The sequence below is a fragment of the Chiloscyllium plagiosum genome, chromosome 10 (genome assembly GCF_004010195.1).
Source record: "Chiloscyllium plagiosum isolate BGI_BamShark_2017 chromosome 10, ASM401019v2, whole genome shotgun sequence".
In the NCBI taxonomy this organism is placed as follows: domain Eukaryota; kingdom Metazoa; phylum Chordata; class Chondrichthyes; order Orectolobiformes; family Hemiscylliidae; genus Chiloscyllium; species Chiloscyllium plagiosum.
In genome coordinates this window covers 61,341,551-61,361,782 of record NC_057719.1, presented here as the reverse complement: position 1 = coordinate 61,361,782, position 20,232 = coordinate 61,341,551, and the positions used below count along the sequence as shown (strand labels likewise).

The following is a 20,232-nucleotide window of genomic DNA, read 5'->3' as shown; positions in this document are numbered from 1 at the left end:
GACCAGAAGTTCAAGTCTTACCGCTCTAGAGATATATCAGAGCACCACTGAACAGGTTGATTTAAAATATCTAAAACCACTTAATTGATGACTGTAGTGGCACAGTGGTAGTATCTGTATCTCTGAGCCAGGAGGCCAAGGTTCAAGTCTCACCTGCTCCAGAGCTGTGTAATAACATCTCTGAAAAGTTTGATTAAGAGTATCTCAATCCATCTAATTGCTTTGTATCATCTTTACCATAAAGGTTTTAAACCAGAACTTGATGATGCAGCCAGGGTAGTGTAGTTTTTTAAGCTGTCACAGAAGTCTTCCAAAAACATGTTAGTTTTTACTTTGTTCTACCATGATATTTGAATGCATTGTGTAGAAATAGTATCATAATGTTATTTGCTTGAGAAATATACATCTGATCTAAAACAACACTTTTGAGTTTCCTGTTTGGTGAATATTCAGTGGAACAATGACTAATATTTACAAGCTGGCTTGTTACTTTGCTACATAGAATCATAGAGTCATAGCACGGATAAGACCCTTTGGTCCAACTCGCCTATGCCGACCAGCTATCCCAACCTAATCTAGTCCCATTTGACAGCACTTGGCCCATATCCCTCTAAACCCTTACTATTCATATACCCATCCAGATACCTTTTATATGTTGTAATTGTACCAGCTTCTACACTTCTTCAGGCAGCTCGTTCCATACACCCACCATCCTCTGCGTGAAAAAGTTGTCCCTTAGGTCTGTTTTATATCTTTCCCCTTTCACCCTAAACCTATGCTGTCTAATTCTAGACTCCCCCACTCTAGGGAAAAGACTTTGTCTATTTATCCTATCCATGCTCTTCATGATTTTATAAACCCCTGTAAGGTCACCCCACAGCCTCTAGCGGTACAGGGAAAACAGACCTAGCCTATTCAGCCTCTTACTATAGCTGAATTCCTCCAAACCTGGCAACATCCTTGTAAATCTTTTCTGAACCCTTTCAAGTTTCACAACAACCTTCCAATAGGAAGGAGACCAGAATTGCATGCAATTCTCCATATTGGACAATTTTATATTATTGTTTGTTTTTCCATCCTGAGGAGTCTAATTTTGGTGACTTTTTTTTTCTCACATACTGTTGCTGTATTTCAGTGTTCATGAAACTTATTCAGAGAACGTTGTGTTTATAGGAACAGATGGCTTAATTCAACTGTATTTTGGTCTACTCACCTTTTACTGTGGTTTGTAATCTTGTTAGCATCTTTACATTTAGCTTTTACATTGTCAACATCAGACTCTTATGTCTGCCTTCCTTTTTGGTAGAAGAGTCTATATTTCATAAATTAACAAACAGTAGCAACTTGTCTCATAAATGAAGCATTACTACACTATTTTTGTGTTTAGATATCATTTATTGGTAATGAATACATTTAGAGGTTCAGTGCCTGTCATTATGAAAGCAACTCTGGTAATCATTCTAAAAAAGGGTTGGATGTAGTTTATATTGACCTGAAGTTTTGTTCACAAATGTGGAATTTGGTGAAAAAACCAGATTAAGTGTTAGATTAATGTGTCTCCCTCTCAAGTGTTTGTGTGCATTTTACTGTAATGTGTTGGCAATGTTGTGACAGGTTTAAAGTGCAAGCCATGATTAGTGTGAAGCAATTTGTGGCAAAGAAAAGAATACCTGTGAGTTGCAAATCATCCCAAATTTGTCATTAGTCTTGAGATTCATGAGGCTAACACAGCTATTGTTTTCTCAAGTAATTGCTGCCATTGCACATTAATTATCAATTAAACTAATCACAAAGTTAATGATGGTACTGAGCTGTACAAAGATTATTTTAATGATGAGATTATGTTCTTGTGCTTTCAATCTCTCTGGCCCAATTGAAATTGGAGTCTTAATCAGGCCGTTAGTAAATTGTTGTTTGAGATATTTAAAATCTGAGATGTCATCTGCATTTTTCTCTATTGGTGCAAAACTTTTCAAGTTCACTTTGAGTTGAAAATTGTGTAACCTGGTAAGATATAGATGCTTAGTTCACCAAACATACTGGGGCAAAGTGGTTATGTTATAAGGATAGTTAGCATAGAGAATTGCTAATCAACCTGTGCAGAGATCTCTGGAGCAGGTTGGATTTAATCCTGAGCCTTCTGGCCCACATGTAGCGACATATCAAATGACTCTCTAAACATAAGATTATAGTATTCAAGGATCTGATGGTTAGAGATATTTCTCAGAAACAATCTTCAATTCAAGAGTAATCATCCCTGCTGAGTAGGTGGGATTTATACCCAGGTCTTCTCGGTCAGAAATGGGGACACTACCACTGTGCCATCAATGACTTGATTTTATGTTCCCTTTTAATAAGGTATATGAAGGAATTATTATTGACATGTTTAAGGTGACTGAAAGAGTTTATAAGTTAGGGAGAGAAAACTGACAGCTTTGTTACTAGAGGGAGCCTGGAAGGGTTGACTGGAAGGTATGAGTGGAAGGGTTTCTTCACAAAAGGAATTGGAGATCTGAAACCCTTCCCTCAGTTAAACTGTTTAGAGTTAGGTGACTTGGAATTGAATGTGTTGTTTTCTGTTGCCATATTTGTGTATAGTAGTATATATTTTCTGTACGCTTCTTGGCTATGTGTTATACTTAGCTGCAAACATTAAGCATGAATGTTTATTTAGCTTGTCTTGGTCTTTTTCAATATTTGTCTTCTAAGTTAGTTATTCTTCACTGCACCAAAAGCTAGTGGGCTGGTATATTTAAGGAATTCTTCCCAACACAATGCTAGTGCTTCTTTATTGCCCTTGTATCCATCTTTCTATCACTGCCATTATTAGGACAGTTACTATTACAGTTGCAGAATAACAGCATCTCCTGCTTTCACCTTATCGCCCCTCTCCCTAAACTGACACTTAAAATAAAACTTTTGGCTGATTGCCTTGGAAGTGTGGAGACTCTGTTCCATATCAAAAATAGTGATGGGATCTGGGATCCAGAGGTCCTGCCCTCCTTTGACAGATTAAGTTTTTTCCAGGAAAACAGGGCCAGACATGACTTGCACATATGGGGAAACCCAAACCTAATAGGGCCACTGAACTCATTGTCAAGCTCAATACATCCCACTTCTGCTGGAGTAATAATATTATCCAACAGTGTATGACTTATATTTTAGAGTAGAGTAAATGCTGAAAGGTGAACAAGGTCTGTGAAGCTGTCAAGTTATTTAAATCCCCTACTCTTTAAATTTTGAAAAACAAAATTAGCTGAATTGAAAGTAATTGGTGAATCCAATTTTAATTGACGTGTTTTGACATTATTATTGCTTGACTCTATTCACAACCTTTCATTCTCATAATGGAGTGAAGGATGGGTCTAGTTTGTAAATTTATTGCTTGATTGACTATTTAGAAGTTATAAGGGGCCACCTGACTTTGGTGTGGGACTGCAGACGTCAGATCGGTCTTCTTAGGAATCAACACCCAGAAAGCGATGGGCCTGGATGGTGTCCCTGGTCAAGCACTCAGATCTTGGGTGGACCCATTGGCAAAGGTATTCTTCAACCTCTCCCTCCTACAAGCGGGAGTCCTCATCTGTTTTTGAAAGGCCAACATCATATCTCTACCTCAGAAAGCACATGCAGTTTACTTTAATGACTACTGCCCAGTGGCTATGACCCCAATAATCATGAAGTACTTTGGAAGGCTGGTCGTGGCGCATATCAACCTTAGTCTCCCAGCCAGCCTTGATGCACTATAGTTTGCGTAACACGACCACAGCAGATACCATATCTCTACCCCTACACTCATCTCTGGAGCATCTGGACAACAAGGACATCTATGTCAGACTCCTGCTCATTGGCTAAAGTTCCACCTTCAACACCATTATCCCCTGCAAACTGACCTTGATCTCAGCTCCACCCTCTATTAATGGATCCTCAGATTTCTGACCAACAGACCGCAATTGGTGAATATAGGTAACTGCACCTCGTCGACAATAACATTTAACACTGGAGTCCCCCAGTGATGCATCCTCAGCCTCCTACTGTCCTCCCTGTATTCCCATTACTGTGTTGACAAATTTTGAATGAATACCACCTATAAGTTAGCTGATGACTCCGGCATAGTACGATGGATGTCTAGCAATGATGAGTCAAAATACTGAAGGAAGGTAGACGGTTTCGTGATGTGTTGCAATGATAACAACCTCTCTATCAGTGTCAGCAAAACTAAAGGATTAGTCATTGACTTTAGTCAGAAAGGAGGTGAACACAGCCCTCATCTACATCAATGGGACTGAGGTCGAGAGGGTGGAGAGCATAAAGTTCCTCAGAGCGACAATAATCGACAAACTGTCCCTGGTCTTCCCACGTAGTTCTGACAGTCAAGAAGGCACAACAGCTCTTCTTCCTCAGGTGGCTCAGGAAATTTGGCATGTCCTTTGGGACCCTTGCCAACTTCTACAAATACACAACTGAAAGCATGCTGTCCAGGTGCATAATGGCCTGGTATGGCAACTGCTCTGCCCAGGATTGTGCAAAACTACAGTGGGTAGTGTGCACAGCCCAGGCCAACACCAGAGCTAACTTTCCATCCACAGACTCCATTTACACTGTTTGCTGCCACAAAAAGGCCACCAACATCAAAGACCCTTTGCACCCTGGTAATGATCTCCTACAACCTCTTCTGTCAGGCAGAAGATACAGAAGCAGGTTCAGGGATAGGTTCTTCCTGGCCGTTATTAGACTATTGAATGGACTCTCTTGCCTCAAATAATGCTGACCTTGCTAACGTTGATCACTCTTGTACACCCCGTGCAATGTTATCTGTATGTCTCCATCTAAATCTTTTGTTCTGTACATCCTTGCTTACTTTGATTTGCCTGGACTACTCGTAAACAAAGCTTTTCACTGTACTTTGATTTACTATCACATGTACCAATCAGTCAAATAGGGGAAAGTGTAAGGGCTAAAGGTCTATTATTTGTTTACAAAACTGGGACAGTTTCACAGACCAATGTAGATTTTTTAAATCAGACAGCAAAGAACAGCTTTAGAGAAGTATGTCACATAGATTTGCATATGTCATCAGTAGAGGCAGGAGGAAAGGCATCACAAGATGTTTGTGCCACTAGTATGGGTAGGAATCAAGAATCCTCTTAACTAGGATGGCAATAGCCTTTGAAGTATAACTTTTATTGCTTAATAAATCATCCTGATAGCACTGCCTTAAGTGTTTTATTGTCCAGAATTTGTTGCCTAATCTCTGAATCTCTTGACAGTACAAAAATAAAATGATACAGATTTGATATATAAACAAAATTCAGAAAACAACAGATATGATGCGAAAAACTCTTTGAAAGAAATGAGTCAAGGGAGAAAATATATTGGTTGATACAAATTCCAAAAAAACACAAAAGATAATGGACAAAATATTGAACCTAGTACAGTTAAGTCTCCACAGGTGGAAACAGACTATTCGGTCCAACTAATTCGTGCCAACCAAGTTTCCCAAGCTAAACTTGTCCCATTTCCATGTGTTTGGTTCATGTCTCTCTAAGCCTTTCCTATTCATGTACCTGTCCAAATGATTTTAAATGTTGGAAGTGTGCCTGTGTCTGCCACTTCCTGACAATTCATTCCACATACAAACCACTGTGAAAAAGTTGCCTCTTGGGTCCCTTTTAAGTCTTTCTCCTGTCATCTTAAAAATATGCCCTATAGCTTTGAACTCGCCTTATCTTATCTGTACTCTTCATGATTTTATAAATCTCTTTAAGGTCACCCCTCAATCTCCTGTGCTCTAGTGAAATAAGCCCCACTAGTTTACTATAAAAAGTAGGGCAGTTACCAGAACATGTTCCAGGTGTGCGGACTGGGAGCTTTGTGCAGCAAATCCGTATTGCTGTGAAAAGAACTGGGAGGAATTCTGTAGAAAACAGTGCGGTGAGCTCAATATCAGGTAGTGAGAGTGGTTAATTCAATGAGTGAGTACTTGTAGGGTGTATATTTAAATAGCTCTAAATTAGAAAACATCTGGAGTAGGATGAGGTGAATACTTCTACTTGTTCTACTAATTGAACTGGAGTTGTCCATTAGCTTAGATAAAATTAGGTAGGGACTTTATATATTTTTTTAATATCCTCCACACTACCGCTTAACTGCTTATATTTTCTCCAGCACCCATATTGTCTGTGTGCAGGTGTGAGACACAGTGAAAGACATAAAGTGTACAAATCTTTATTCAATTTCCACAACCAGGAAGAAAGGAAATGCCCAAGTTCAACAATATTTTGATCAACCAGCTAGAGAGTATGCTATCCCAGACTGGATATTGTGCAATGAGAGAGAATTAATTAACATTGTTGGAGAGGAGTAGCCATAAAATGTGAGCATTGTTGACTAAGATAGAGACTGAAGAAGTTGAATCTGAAACCAGGTATTTGAATCGAAATAAAGGAACCTACAAGGTTTGAGATGTAAGTTGGCAATGACAGGTTGGGAAACCTTATAAAAGGGTGGCAGTGGAAAGGCAGTGGTTAATAATTAAAGAACGTATGCATGAAGTACAACACCTATTAGTTCTGGTATGGTGAAAAGTTAAATCAGAAAGATGTCTCAACCATGTTTTACAACAGAAATAAGTGATAGCATTGGATCCAAAGAGGAGACATATAAACTTGCCAGAAAAAGTGTAGCAAGTTTGAGGACTGGGAGTAGTTTATGATTCAGCAAAAGAGGACAAAATGGTTGATCAAAAGGGAGGAATAGAGTATGAAAGTAAATGTACCATGCACAAAACGGATTGTAAAAGGTTCTATAAACATGTGAAGAGAAAAAAGATTTGTGAAGACAAATATAAATTCCTTACAGTTAGAAATGAGGGAAATTATAATATGAGAACAAAGACATGGCTAAAGAATTGAACACACATTTTGGTTCTGGACACAAATATTTGCCCAGAAATGTTGGGAAACTAAGAGTGAGGAATTGGGGGGAAAAAACTCAGCATTAATAAAATAAAAGGGTGCAAGAGAAATTATTCGGGTTGAAGGCTAACAAATCCCTAGGGCTTGATAATCTGTTTACCAGTGTACTAAAGGAAGTGGCCGTTGGAAATTTTGCATGTATTGGTGATTATCTTGCAAAATTTTATAGACCCTGAGCAGTTTCTGCAGATTGAAGTGATTTAAACCCTTTAAACCATTCAATGCCTACTATCACCTAAACTACTTGCAGTAGGCCTGCGCTGAGTTGGGAATCAATCTGAATGACATCACAGAAATCAATGAATTTATTGGCTGGTGTTGACTTGCCATTAGGGATTATCTCTAAAAGGCTCTACATTAGAGAAATTAGGGCCCTAACTGAGAAACAGAAGGAATAAGTGAAAGTTAGGGCTAATACAATACATTAATACAAGTAAGCCAGAGTCGGATAAGGTAAGGGCAGTAAAGTTAACTTAAGCGATGTCACTTTAAGTCTGTGTAATCAGGAATGTCTGTAAGAAAATGAATAAGTTAGTAAGTTTAAGACTTGGTAGATCAGGTCGGTCAAGTAGGGTATATGATGGGTCTCTGTTGTTGTTGTTTGTGACGCAGGTCTGGCCTATTCCCTAAACTTGCCCCGCTGCAGTTACCCGGGCCATCTTTCACTTAATTTGGAAGTTGAAGATGCACCGAGTCCAAAGGGACATTATGTGTAAAGAACTGGACAAAGGGGGGGAGAAACATACCCAATGCTACTCTCACCCTGATGGTCACCTTTGTGTGTGGCTGTGTCAAGCTGTACGTAGACCTTCGGTACGCAAACACCAAGTGTCACTAATTACTGAGGTTCTACATGTCCCTGATGTTGCGAAGGATAGGCTTGGTCTCGTTGCCGCAGAACACTCCGTCCTATAGTAATTGGATCGTCCTGTATCACCTATCCCTCATGGAGAAAAACGCCTTTGACCTCAAGTCCATCAGGCAGTGGTCAGCACGTAGCATCTTGGAGACCCTTTGGGAAAAGGAGAGGGTGGATCTTCTTTGAGCAGACAGTCAAAATCATTTGGCAGAATGCCTCATCACCAGAACTTTGCAACAAGCACAAGACATCGCTTTGCTGGTAGTGAGAAGGGCTTTGCCTGTGAGATCTTTCATGTATGCCCGGACTCTCTGAGCCAGTACATGCTGTCCTCGAAGGAGCTGCTGAGAAGATGAAACTGACACATCTCCTTCTGAAATGTATCTCTCCAAAGGAGGTCCAGAGAAAGATGCAGATGTTTTTGTTGAGGTTTGTCCCAAGCAGCTCTGTAACGCAGGACTCTGTGCTCCGTTGACTCTGAGTGTTGCAGACAGGCACATTCCAAGGTTCAGTACTAAGTGCTGAGAGATGCACTGAAGCTTGGGGCAGCTGCCGCCAAGGCGCATTGGGGAAGGACCACCATGTCAAAATGGGGATCCATTCAGTAATCAAACCCTCCCGATGCCTCTGCTAAATTTTAAGAGTTCAATTGTAAATATACAGAAAGACAAACCAGAATGTTTGTTTTCTTCTCTGTAAGTAAGATCTGAACAGCTTCATTAACTGTGTGTGCATATAAAGATTTCCTTCTATGAATAAAGTATATTTTTGAAATTAAAAAGAGTGATGGGTTTCAATCTGCTCAAGCATAAATTTCTTGTTTGTGCATTGAGTGTTCTCTCAGATCCACTGACGTCAAGCCAGTGTTCCTCTCTGACCACTGCTTCCTGCTGGCTGACTGTCACCTACAGGATGACCAACAGGCAGGCAAAGAAATTTTGCCTTGGATAAGATGATCACGATAATCTCCCAGTCCGTGGAGCGGGATGAGAGGTGCTCACTTTTCTTCTTCCAGAAGGTGCACAGGGAGAGCTTTGTGATCAATATCCTGAAGGAAGAAGATAGCTTGGTAACGTCATTTCAGTCTGATAACCTGAGGATCAGCCAATCCTTTGTGCCAGACTGTATGACACAAATCCTACAGATAGCATAGCTTCTTAGTTGTTTTTGTCCTCTAACACGGAGGTCTTGGGCGAGTCCAAATGACAAGTCTGGTTGATTCTTAACTTCCTTTTAAAATGGCCTGGCAAGCTATTCTGTTCAAGGGCAATTAGAGATAGCAACAGATCCAGCCTTGCAAGTGACACCAAATCCCATGATCCAATCAAAGTGAGGTTTCAGCTGAAAATGTTGGAAAATTTACATTTTGGCTTCTATTAAAAGTTCATTTGACTCAATGCCAAAACAAAGTCCATGATGTTTAAATGTTGCTCATTATTTGTTTTTGCTGATTTTGATAAACTTTTTTCACATTATTTATGCCGTGCATCATTGAACACACTATACAACAACTCAAGCACTATTGATTTTCACTTTTTCAAATAGAAATGGAGAAAAATTAGACATATTAAATTTTTGTGACTGATTTTAGCTTATAAGTAACTCTGAAAGTTTGCATATTACTGACTGTATCAAATTTGTGTCAGAAATAGATATTATTAATCAGGAGATTACTGAGTTGTTTCAAAAGAGAGATCTTGCAACGCAATCCCATTTTAGGATATTGTATTAAATATCATCTTAAAAAATTACATACCTTGACATACATATCCTATCAACAAAAGTTGCGTCTGCTGTTGTGATTAAAAATTATTAAAAGTGATGTGCACTTAGTTTAATATTTATTTATTCAAGAGGGTAGTGTTATTTGGATAGAAAAACATATATAGAGGTATTGAAGGAAAAAAAGGATTAGCAGGTAGGTAATGATGAGAGTATGGTGCTGGAAAAGCACAGCAGGTCAGGCAGCATCTGAGGAACAGAAGAATCGACATTTTGGGCAAAAGCCCTTCATCAGGAAATGATTCTCCTGCTCCTCGGTTCTGCCTGACCTGTTGTGCTTTTCCAGCACCATACTCAACTCTGATCTCCAGCATCTGCAGTCCTCACTTTCTCCAGGTAGGTAATGATACTCATTTGAAAAAACTGGTGCAGAAATGATGTGCTAAATAGCTTCTTTCTGCACCATAATACTTATATGAATATGATTCTGCAAGAAAGATGCGTTCTTCATATGTAGGTACAGTGTCTCAAATCTGGCTATTCTAACAACTGGAAGTGACCAAAAAAATGGACAGTTTTTCTCTGGTTCTGGTTCCAGAATAGTGCAGCACTGAAGAGTCCATTCTCAGACTGATTCCAGAGGGTAGAAGTGCTGATGCTGAGTATGGCTAACTTGAGTCTACATCTCTATAATTGTTTGCTAACGAGCAGTTTGACATTGATTCCTTCTTGTTTTCTTCTTGTGGTGGACCTTGCTGTGATTAGGATTGTCATGTTTCAGAAATGGCAAGAACAAAGCCTGAGATCTGGCCACTGAGTGTGTATTTTGGACTCAAAAGCTCACAAGCAAGGGAACAGATACAGTTCAGGTTTGTTTTCCTCTTATCAGAGGCACAATGCCTCCAGGCATCAGCATCAATGTGGTTTCCAACTGAATTGAATGTGAAAGATTTTATCCACTCAACAGACCTAGTCAATCAAAGGCCTCATTGACACTCAGTGTAGAAGGTTGATCGCTGTCAGTCAGGTTATTGGTGGGACCTGTTGCTCCAGTCTGGGCGTTGTCCATGGTCACACCAGCAGCTGAAATCTAAGTACTGATATGTTAGCTGGAGAGACTGAGAGATCAGTCAGTGGACTGGACTTCCATCATTTGGTTCTGTCTTCCTATGTCAGTTGGGGAATAGGCTCTGATCGTTCCTGATGCTTTGAGCAATAAATGTCAAAGGGTGTTATTCGGAAGTGGTCACTGATTTTAAGACTTATGACTAAAGCAAGGGATTGGAAGTATGCATGAGTTTCTAGCAGCCACTGAGTATTCTCCTGGACTTGGTGTTTCGTATTGACAGCCAAACACCTAAGGCTAGAGCCAATAGAGTATTTATAACTTTGCTGGACTCCTTCACCATTCAATCCACATTACCAAGTCTCTGTCCATTTAGAATAAGTTATTCATCTCCAATAGTTGGGATCATTATCTGTCTGAGCAGGTGCCTGGTCTCTGGCAGTCCTCCAAGTGTCAGTGACCAGGGATGTTTCTTCCTCGATCAGTTATGGACAGGACTCTGATATGTTCATCAGTTTGTGCTTCTTTGTCTAATCTATATATAGTAACCATTGAGGTTAAAGTCTCTGAACAGTAGAAGGGTACAAGAGTAAGTCTTAATGGTGAATCTTCTGCGGGAGCTGTAGCTTCTTTTTCCGAGAAGAAGGAAGAGTTGAGAGACTGGCCTTTTTGGTCCTGAGGCTTTTTAGGTGTCCTGGTGCCTGCATAGCCAAAAAGAGTGAATTAGTTATACAATAAGTATAACTACTTGAGAATATTAAGATACAGTAGTGCCTCAACATACGAATGACCCCGTTTACGAACAGGATTGTACGTAAAATTTTGCTTCAACGTATGTGCGAAATTCAAGGTACGAACGAAGATACGAACGCAAAAAGCCTGTGTGCGACCACGTGGTTTCATTGTTCTGCTTTGCTGCGCGCTTGTTGAACGCAAAAGCTCTCGCGCCCTGCATGATCTCATTCAGTTCGTCTTTGGCGTGTGCGCTGTGAACAGCTTTCGTTGCTACGTCCAAGCATTCTTACGCTATCCGAACAATGGGAAAAATTGATTCAGTCTGTGAACTGGGTCCCGGAACAGATTAAGTTCGTAAGTCGAGACGCTACTGTATTTATGATAGCAGTCGGAGCATATCAAAGCAAATGAAGCTGACTTGCATGCCTTGAGATGGAGGTTTTGGTGTCCCCACTTGAGTGTTGTGGTGCGCACCAGCATGTTTAAGGATTTTTTTTCATGTAGTGGGTGAGGAAACAATTGCCAGCCACCTTGTCCCATTTTTTCCTCTAGTGAGGCAAACTGAGGGATTGAGTGAGAGAAAGTTGCTGGAGCAGAAAGAGTGGTGAGATTTCCCAGTGAGAGAATAGGAAGCACAAAGGGCAAGAAGATGTAGTCATTTGCACTGATGAGATGAGAGACACTGAGAGAAGATCTTGTGTGAGGGTGGTAGACCATTTAGCCTTGGAAAGTTTTTTTGCAATGGTAGCGTTCAGGGGAGTTTGGAGAACTAAGATGGTGACACTTAGCCTTCCAGAACACAGAGCCCATTGTGTTGTATTAAAGAATTAAAGCGGATTTCTTCTGACCATGGAAAAGGCATGGATTTGGATAAGGTTATACAGGCATTGTCTGCTTAGTTTGGTCTCCTTTGCTGGCTTTGAGGAAAAAGGACAGCCCTTCTCCATGAGGACTTGCACCTCCCTCTCTATGAACTGGGGTGCCAAGCTTTCCTTTCTCAGGTATTTACTTCAGAATTGCAGTTGAGCAGCAGATTTGGAATGAAGTTTCTAACTTGCAGAATTAGAAGTGGTGCGCAGGTGATGTTTAAATATGGCACCTGCCGCATTTATGTCAGAAGGATCTGGCAATGGTGACCATTTTCACCTCTGCCACAGCAGGATTCAAGGAGAAGGGGGCCGTGGAATTTGGATGCATAATTAGTGAGTTGAGCAGGGGGAGGTTGCTGAAGAAAGGTCACTGTGACTCATTAAGGAAAGCTCTGCATCCAAATTCCAGGAAATTGACACAACCAAAATATCGGAAGATTTGCCCCATGCTTCATTGATCCCAAGTGATTTATTCAAGTTCAAAATGAAAACCAATGTCAAATGATGAATTGTTATGAAAGATAAATAAATTAAGGAGAGAAAATAATTTATCCAATTTAGTTTGAAATTTGGATATCAAAATGACTTTGTAAAGTGTGTTCAAATTTTGCTTCTCAGCTATACTTCATAAATGTTGTATATTAAACAGATAAAAATTTATTGTTACTACTTTTTGTGAAAAATATAGTAAAATGTGTATGTCACCACAAAAACATTGGCATTTAATCACAAATTATATATTAAATAAATGAGACAAAGTTAAGATAAATCCTTTTTTGTTTATTCATGGCCTCTTGGTTTCATGAATCGGCCACTGCTGAAGCCTGAGGATGAAGACATTCTCCAACTTCTGAGGATGCAGTCCTGTCCATTCGCCAAGGACCGGGACCCTGTCAAAACTGTCAAAGACCTGTCGACCAAACTACTGCACCTCAGCAACAGAAAAAGGAATGATGAATTTGATACGTAAGGTGAAATTAAGAAATAATAAGGAGAAATAAATAAAAAGAATGTGGCCAGTAGGTACTCTTCAGTTAATCATTCAAAATATTGAAAATTATCAGGAAAGTATTGTTTAAGTGTTTATAGACTATATAGAAATATATATACACACACAATGTTTGTATAATCACAATCCCCAAGTGCAGGAAGAGGCACACTCCAAGACATCATGGGGCAATTTAGTATTGTCAATCCACCTCACCTGGACTGTGGGAGGAAACCAGAGCAACTAGAGGAAAAACACAAGTCACAGGGAGAACGTACAAACTGTACAGACAGTCTCTCAAGGCAGGAATCAAATCCACGTCCTTGGCGCTGTGATGCAGCAGTGCTAGCCACTGTGCCGCCCCTATTGATTAATGTTTTTATTGATTTCTTAAATGTATTTTTACAAAGTTAATATATCTTTCCAATGCCTCTTCACCAATGTTTAGTTTTATATTTTTTTGGTTGCTTAATTATCTTGCCCACTATAGCCATGACCTTTTGGACATTATTTTCTTCTTCTCCCTACATTAATACTTTGTGCCCTCAAGAGACCTATTCTTGATATGCACATTTTCTTTGGTGATATCATTCATAACTATTGTGTCAACTTCATAACATGTTGGCAGCACCTACTTCTAACAGTGTACCACCTCCCTTTATAAGCTGTTGGATTCTTTACCTTCAACTCAACTTTGAAACAATTAGGTTTTGGATTAGTGGTGCTGGAAGAGCACAGCAGTTCAGGCAGCATCTGAGGAGCAGCAAAATCGACGTTTCGGGCAAAAGCCCTTCAAACATTAAGAACAATTATCTTTGATCTCTCCTGAAAACCTTGCTTCCTTTCCAATAATTTTATTACCTTTACCATAGCTTAGACTTAACCAGTCCATTAATAACCATAGTTTTTTTTTATTAGAAGTTGAGCTGAATTTAAGACTACATAAAATTCATTTATAGCCACTTCCGCTACAGTGCTGAACTCATCGTTATTTTGTTGCCTAAGACTACGACAAACCTTGATCAGCTTAAGATTTCACTGCTACACTTCAGTATTTGCCAGACCTCCTAAGTGCATCTTCATAAGCTTCAAATTGTTCGAAACTCCTGCATGCGTCCAGGTACACATGTAATCCTGCTTGTTCAACACTCCCGTGCTCTCATTTTTTCCTTGCCTTAGAATGTCAATTTGCAGTGCTTGTCATTGTCTTTAAATCACACTACAACTTGTTTTTCATCTCTAATCCCACCTCCGTTTTCTCTCACTCTTTTTCCTTTGAATATGAATGATGTATTCTGTCTTTTTGCATTTTGTACCTTCCTCCATTAATGTGTAAGTAGATTATAATTATTGTGTGAAATAGCTGCAAGAAAATTTTGCTTTTGGAGATCACGTGTAATGTTTTAATTGTTGTTAATTCAAATGCAATTCCTTTTATGTTCCAATTAGATTTAAAATTAAATTTTCAGAGTCATGAGTATGTGATTGTACATGTTTGATTTTAACTGTGTGAAATCAAGATTGAAGAACCAGGTAGCAGTTACAAAATGGGGCTGATGGACTTCTAATCCCATTAATGCTGAATCTGCAGAAATTGTGATATTTAAAAGGGCCTGCTGGAACAGTTGCCTGCTTCTGGCAGGGAAGGCTGGATTTTTGCCATCAAGGTGGGAAGTCTGAATTGAAATATTTCCTCAATTCCATATGGAAGAGATCAGAATGGGCTATTTTCATCCCAGGGAGATGGGGGAAGGATCATTGTCAGATTTGCTGACTCTGGAAGCAGTGCATATATGGTTGTTGAACCAAACAAATGCTGAGGCAGACTTCTTAGAAGGCCTGTCACTGTTCTCTGGAAATTGGTGGTTATATTAAAGGCTGTTCGACCCTCTAGCCATCATATCTCACTCTCTCACTCCATTTCATTCAACTTCTGTGCCCTTACTTTGAACTCCTCCATGACTGACATGCCTCCTTCATAGGAGCATATGACTTGGGATTAGGCTGTTAGACTTACATTCAATAAGGTCATGGGTGTTTTGGTTGTGGTCCCCGCTTCATTTTGCTGTCTGCATCTCATAAACATGACTTCCTTGTCCATCAGAAATCTGTCTGACTCACCTCTGATAAGCTTTCAAGAGTTATCTTGTCTTCTGGGAAATAGATTTCTACACCCTAATGAACTTTGAAAAGAAAATAAACCTGCTTATCTCTCAAGTTTTCTTGTTATAGTCTTCCCGCAAGAGGATGCATCTTCCTGTTATCTATCCTATTTTGAACTACTGTAGTAAAAACATCTGTTTGCACCTCCATTTCTACTGCACTCACCATGCTCACTTACCCAGCATGCACTCCAGACCAATGCACTATATAATAACAACAGTAAATCTTGAAATAACTTCAGAAACATTCATTCAGAAATCCTCCTTGGGGAAAAAAAAACTGTTGTTCAAACAACCATTCTCAATATATAAACAAGGAATACAAGTGTGCCGCTCAGACCTTCAAATCTGCTTCTTCATTTGTAAAGTAATGGTTAATCTGATTTTAACCTCAACTGTATGTATCTGTGTATCTTTGATAATCTTTCACCCTTGGAAATTGAGAATTTCTCCAGCTATGCCTTAAAACTATTTAGAAACTATGCATCTACTGTCTTTTGAGAATTATGAAGACTCGACTCTCTAAAAGAAAAAAAAAGTTTCCTTATCTCTGTTTTAAATATGTGATCCCTTCATTTTTTTAAATTGTGACTCCAAGTTCTAGCTTCTGTCACAACAGGAAATATCCTATCAACATCCACCCGATCAAGTCTCCACAGGATCTTGTATGTTTAAGTTAAATCATCTCTGACTGTTCTAAACTAAGTGGCTACAGGCCTAACCTGTCTCACCTATCCTCCAAAAGGAAATCTGTTCATTCCAGATATTAATGGTGTAAATCTTCTCTGGTGTGCTTCCATTGCATTAACATTGTTCCATAACTACAGTGACCAATGCTGTAGACAGTAGTCCAGATGCAGACTCATCAATGCTGTATATAGCTGAAGCATAACTTCTCTGTCCCTGCATTCAATATCATCTTGCAGTAAAAGATAACATTCTTGAGCTTTCCTGCTTACTTGTTTTTTCTGCAGAATAAATTTCTGTAATTCATGCATGAGGACACCCAGATCTCTGTGCATCTCAGAGCTCTGCAACCTCTTACCGTTTAGATAATACTTTGTTTGTATGCTTTTTGCAAAAGTGGACAATTTCACACTTTGTCACATTTGTACACCCGTTGCCCAGACTTTTGTCCATTCACTTAACCTATCTATGTGCCATTGTAGGCACCTTATTTCCTCGACACAATTCATTTTCCTACCTATGTGTCATTGATATAGGTGACGAACATACATTTGGTCCCTTCATCTCAATCATTTATATAAATTGATGCCCAAGCACTGATCCCTGTGGCACAGCACTTAAAACAAACACCCTGCCAGCCTGAAAAAGGCACATTTATTCCTATTCTTTGCTTCCTGTTAGTCAGCCAACCCTTTATCCATACCAATGTGTAACCCACCAACACTATGAGCTTTTGTTTTCCACAATAACCTTTGATGTTGCACCTTATCAAATGCCTTTTCGAAATCTCCGTATGGCTACAGGTTTTCCTTTATCCATAGCACAGGTTATTTTAATCAACTAACTTCAATAAATATAAATTCCGTTGAAAAAATAATGTTGACTCTGCCTGATTACCTTGAATTTACCTAAGTGCCCTGTTATAATGTACTTAATAAAACCTTTTCCTTATTACAGCAGTTAAGCTGACTGGCCTGCATTTTCCTGCTTTCTGCCTCCCTCCTTTTTGAATAAAGGAGTTACATAAGCTATTTTCCAACCTAAAGGAACTTTCTCAAAATCAAATGAGTTTTGGAAAATGTGAACCATTTATCAACTATCTCATGAATTGTATCCAACTCGCAATAAAGATATGTGACTACACAAAGATTTGTTATGGATCAGAAGATTAGGCATATAATTAAAAAGAAACAAAGATTTGCCAAAAGATTAATAAAGAATAGAAAAGAAAAACATAAAAAAAAGTTGAGAGAAAATTAACCAACAATTAAAATCAAAGAAAAAGTTTTTTTGGACATATGAAAAAGAAAAGAGTTAACAAAATTTTGATGAAAAGTCTGTGGATCAGAAATGTTGACTCTTGCTTTATCCCCACAATGCTGCCAGATAGGAGTTTCTCCTGCAATTTCTGTGTTTATTTCAGATTTCCAGCATCCACAGTTCTTGGTGTTGTCGCAAAGTAAGTGTCAGTCCGCTAGAGGACCGAACATTAGTAATAGAGGATAAAGAGATTGCAGACAAATTGGACATGTATTTTGCAACGGTCTTCACTAGAGAGGAGATAAGTGGCATCCTGAAAGTAGCTGTTATAAAACAAAATCAGGAGTTACATGAGAGGGAGGAACTCAAAATTGCAATTACTAATTAGGTAGTATTGAGTAAATGGTTGGAACTGTGATTTGACCAGTTCCCCAAGGCATGATGGATTTCATCCTTGGGTCTTGAGAGTCGTAGCTAGTGACATAGTTGATTATATCATTAATAATTGAAGCCTTATCTCACTTCATACATCTTTAATTGATGTATGATTTATCTACATGCTAAAAGAAATATCAATGATTGTTGCAACCAATAAGAGGGGTTGAAAAATAGGGGTCCCAATTCCCTCTACTCATCTGATTGTATCAATGTTAAGTTTGAGATTGTGTTAAATTGGTCACCACAATTTTAACAGTTCTCTGAATACAATTTACAGGGACGAGTAAACCAAACTGCTTTGGGCATAAATCTCTCCAGTTGGAAGGCAATTCTACAGATGTGCCTTGTTCAGACATAGGGAGTGGAGTGGTCATTGTTAATGCCAATCCTTTGATTTGAGCAGGCTGTCCACTGTTATCGACCAGGCCAGACCCCTCAAAATATTTCAAGAAAGTAGCCCACACCCTAATTTTGTTGGTTGTTTTAAGCAGGTGTAACGTGGATATTCCAGGAGTGATGCAACTTGTCAAACCACTTAGTTTTAAATAAAACTGAATTTATTTACAAGATTACCAGTTTGCTAGTGCTCTTGGGGGGGGTTTAAACTAACTCTGCAGGGGCATGGGAACCCAGATTGTAGCTTCAGGGTGCAGGGCCTGGAGTGTAGGGAGGTTAGGAACATGGCATCAATTTCAAAGGAGGGTGCCTGTAAACAGGAAAGTGGCTTGAAGTGTGTATACTTCAATGCAAGAAGTATACGAAATAAGGTAGGTGAACTTGCAGCGTGGGTTGGTACCTGGGACTTCGATGTTGTGGCTATTACGGAGACATGGCTAGAACAGGGACAGGACTGGCTGTTGCAGGTTCCAGGATTTAAATGTTTGAGTAGGGGCAGAGGGGGGGGTAAAAGAGGGGGAGGTGTGGCATTGCTTGTCAAAGATAGTATTACAGTGGTGGAAAGGACGATGGATGAGGACTTGCCATCTGAGGTAGTTTGGGCTGAGGTTAGGAATAGGAAAGGTGAGGTCACCCTGTAAGGAGTCTTTTACAGGCCTCCTAATAGTCCTAGAATCATTGAAGAAAGGATAGGGAAGGTGATTCAGGAGATGAGTGACAGTAATAGGGTGGTTGTTATGGGGGACTTTAACTTTCCTGATATTGATTGGGAAAGCTATAGCTCAAGTTCGTTAGATGGGACAGTGTTTGTTCAATGTGTGCAGGAGAGTTTCCTGACACAATATGTAGACAGGCCAACAAGAGGTGAGGCCATACTGGATTTGGTTCTGGGTAACGAACCAGGCCAGGTGTTAGAATTAGAGGTAGGTGAGCACTTTGGGAATAGTGACCATAATTCGGTGATTTTTACACCCGTGATGGAGAGGGATAAGTGTGTACTACAGGGCAAGAATTATAGCTGGGGTAAGGGAAATTATGATGCGGTGAGGCATGACTTAGGATGTGTGGCTGGGAAAAGTAGACCCCAAGGCAAGAGTGTAAATGATATGTGGAACTTCTTCAAGGGGCAACTATTGAGTGTCCTTGATAATTATGTACCTGTCAGGCAGGAAGGAAAGGGTCGTGCGAGGGAGCCGTGGTTTAATAAGGAATTGGAATCCCTTGTTAAATGGAAGAGGGCGGCCTACCTCAAGATGAGACGTGAAGGTTCAATTGGGGCGATTGAGAGTTATAGGATAGCCAGGAAGGACCTGAAGAGAGAGCTAAAAGCAGCAAGGAGGGGACATGAAAGGTCCATAGTAGATAGGATTAGGGAAAACCCTAAGGCTTTCTATAGGTATGTTAGGAATAAAAGAATGACTAGGGTAGGAATAGGTCCAGTCAAGGATAGTAGTGGGAAGTTGCGTGTGGAGGCGGAAGAGATTGGGGAGACACTGAATGAATACTTTTCTTCAGTATTCACTCAGGAACAGGGCATTGTTGTCGATGAGAATACTGAGGCACAAATAAGTAGAATGGATGGCTTTGAGGTATGTAGAGAAGAGGTATTGGAAATCCTGGAAAAGGTGAAAATAGATAAGTCCCCTGGGCCTGATGGCATTTATCCTAGGATTCTCTGGGAAGCAAGGGAGGAGATTGCAGAGCCATTGGCCTTGATTTTTATGTCCTCTTTGTCTACAGGAGTAGTCCCAGAAGACTGGAGGATAGCAAATGTGGTTCCCTTGTTCAAAAAGGGGAGTAGGGATAGCCCTAGTAACTATAGGCCGGTGAGTCTCACTTCCGTTGTGGGCAAAGTCTTAGAGAGAATTGTAAGGGATAGGATTTATGCACATCTAGATAGGAATAATGTGATCAAGGATAGTCAGCATGGTTTTGTGAAGGGCAAGTCGTGCCTCACAAACCTTATTGAATTCTTTGAAAAGGTGACGAAGGAGGTTGATGAGGGGAAAGCGGTAGATGTGGTATATATGGATTTTAGTAAGGCGTTTGATAAGGTTCCCCATGGTAGGCCAC

At 39.8% G+C, this 20,232-nt stretch overlaps 1 protein-coding gene across 5 annotated transcripts in view; it reads left to right on the top strand.

Annotated features, from left to right (window-relative positions):
• LOC122553698 (neuronal PAS domain-containing protein 3) overlaps window positions 1-20,232 on the top strand; it is a 1,311,564-nt gene that overhangs the window by 10,739 nt on the left and 1,280,593 nt on the right. The window lies entirely within an intron of this gene.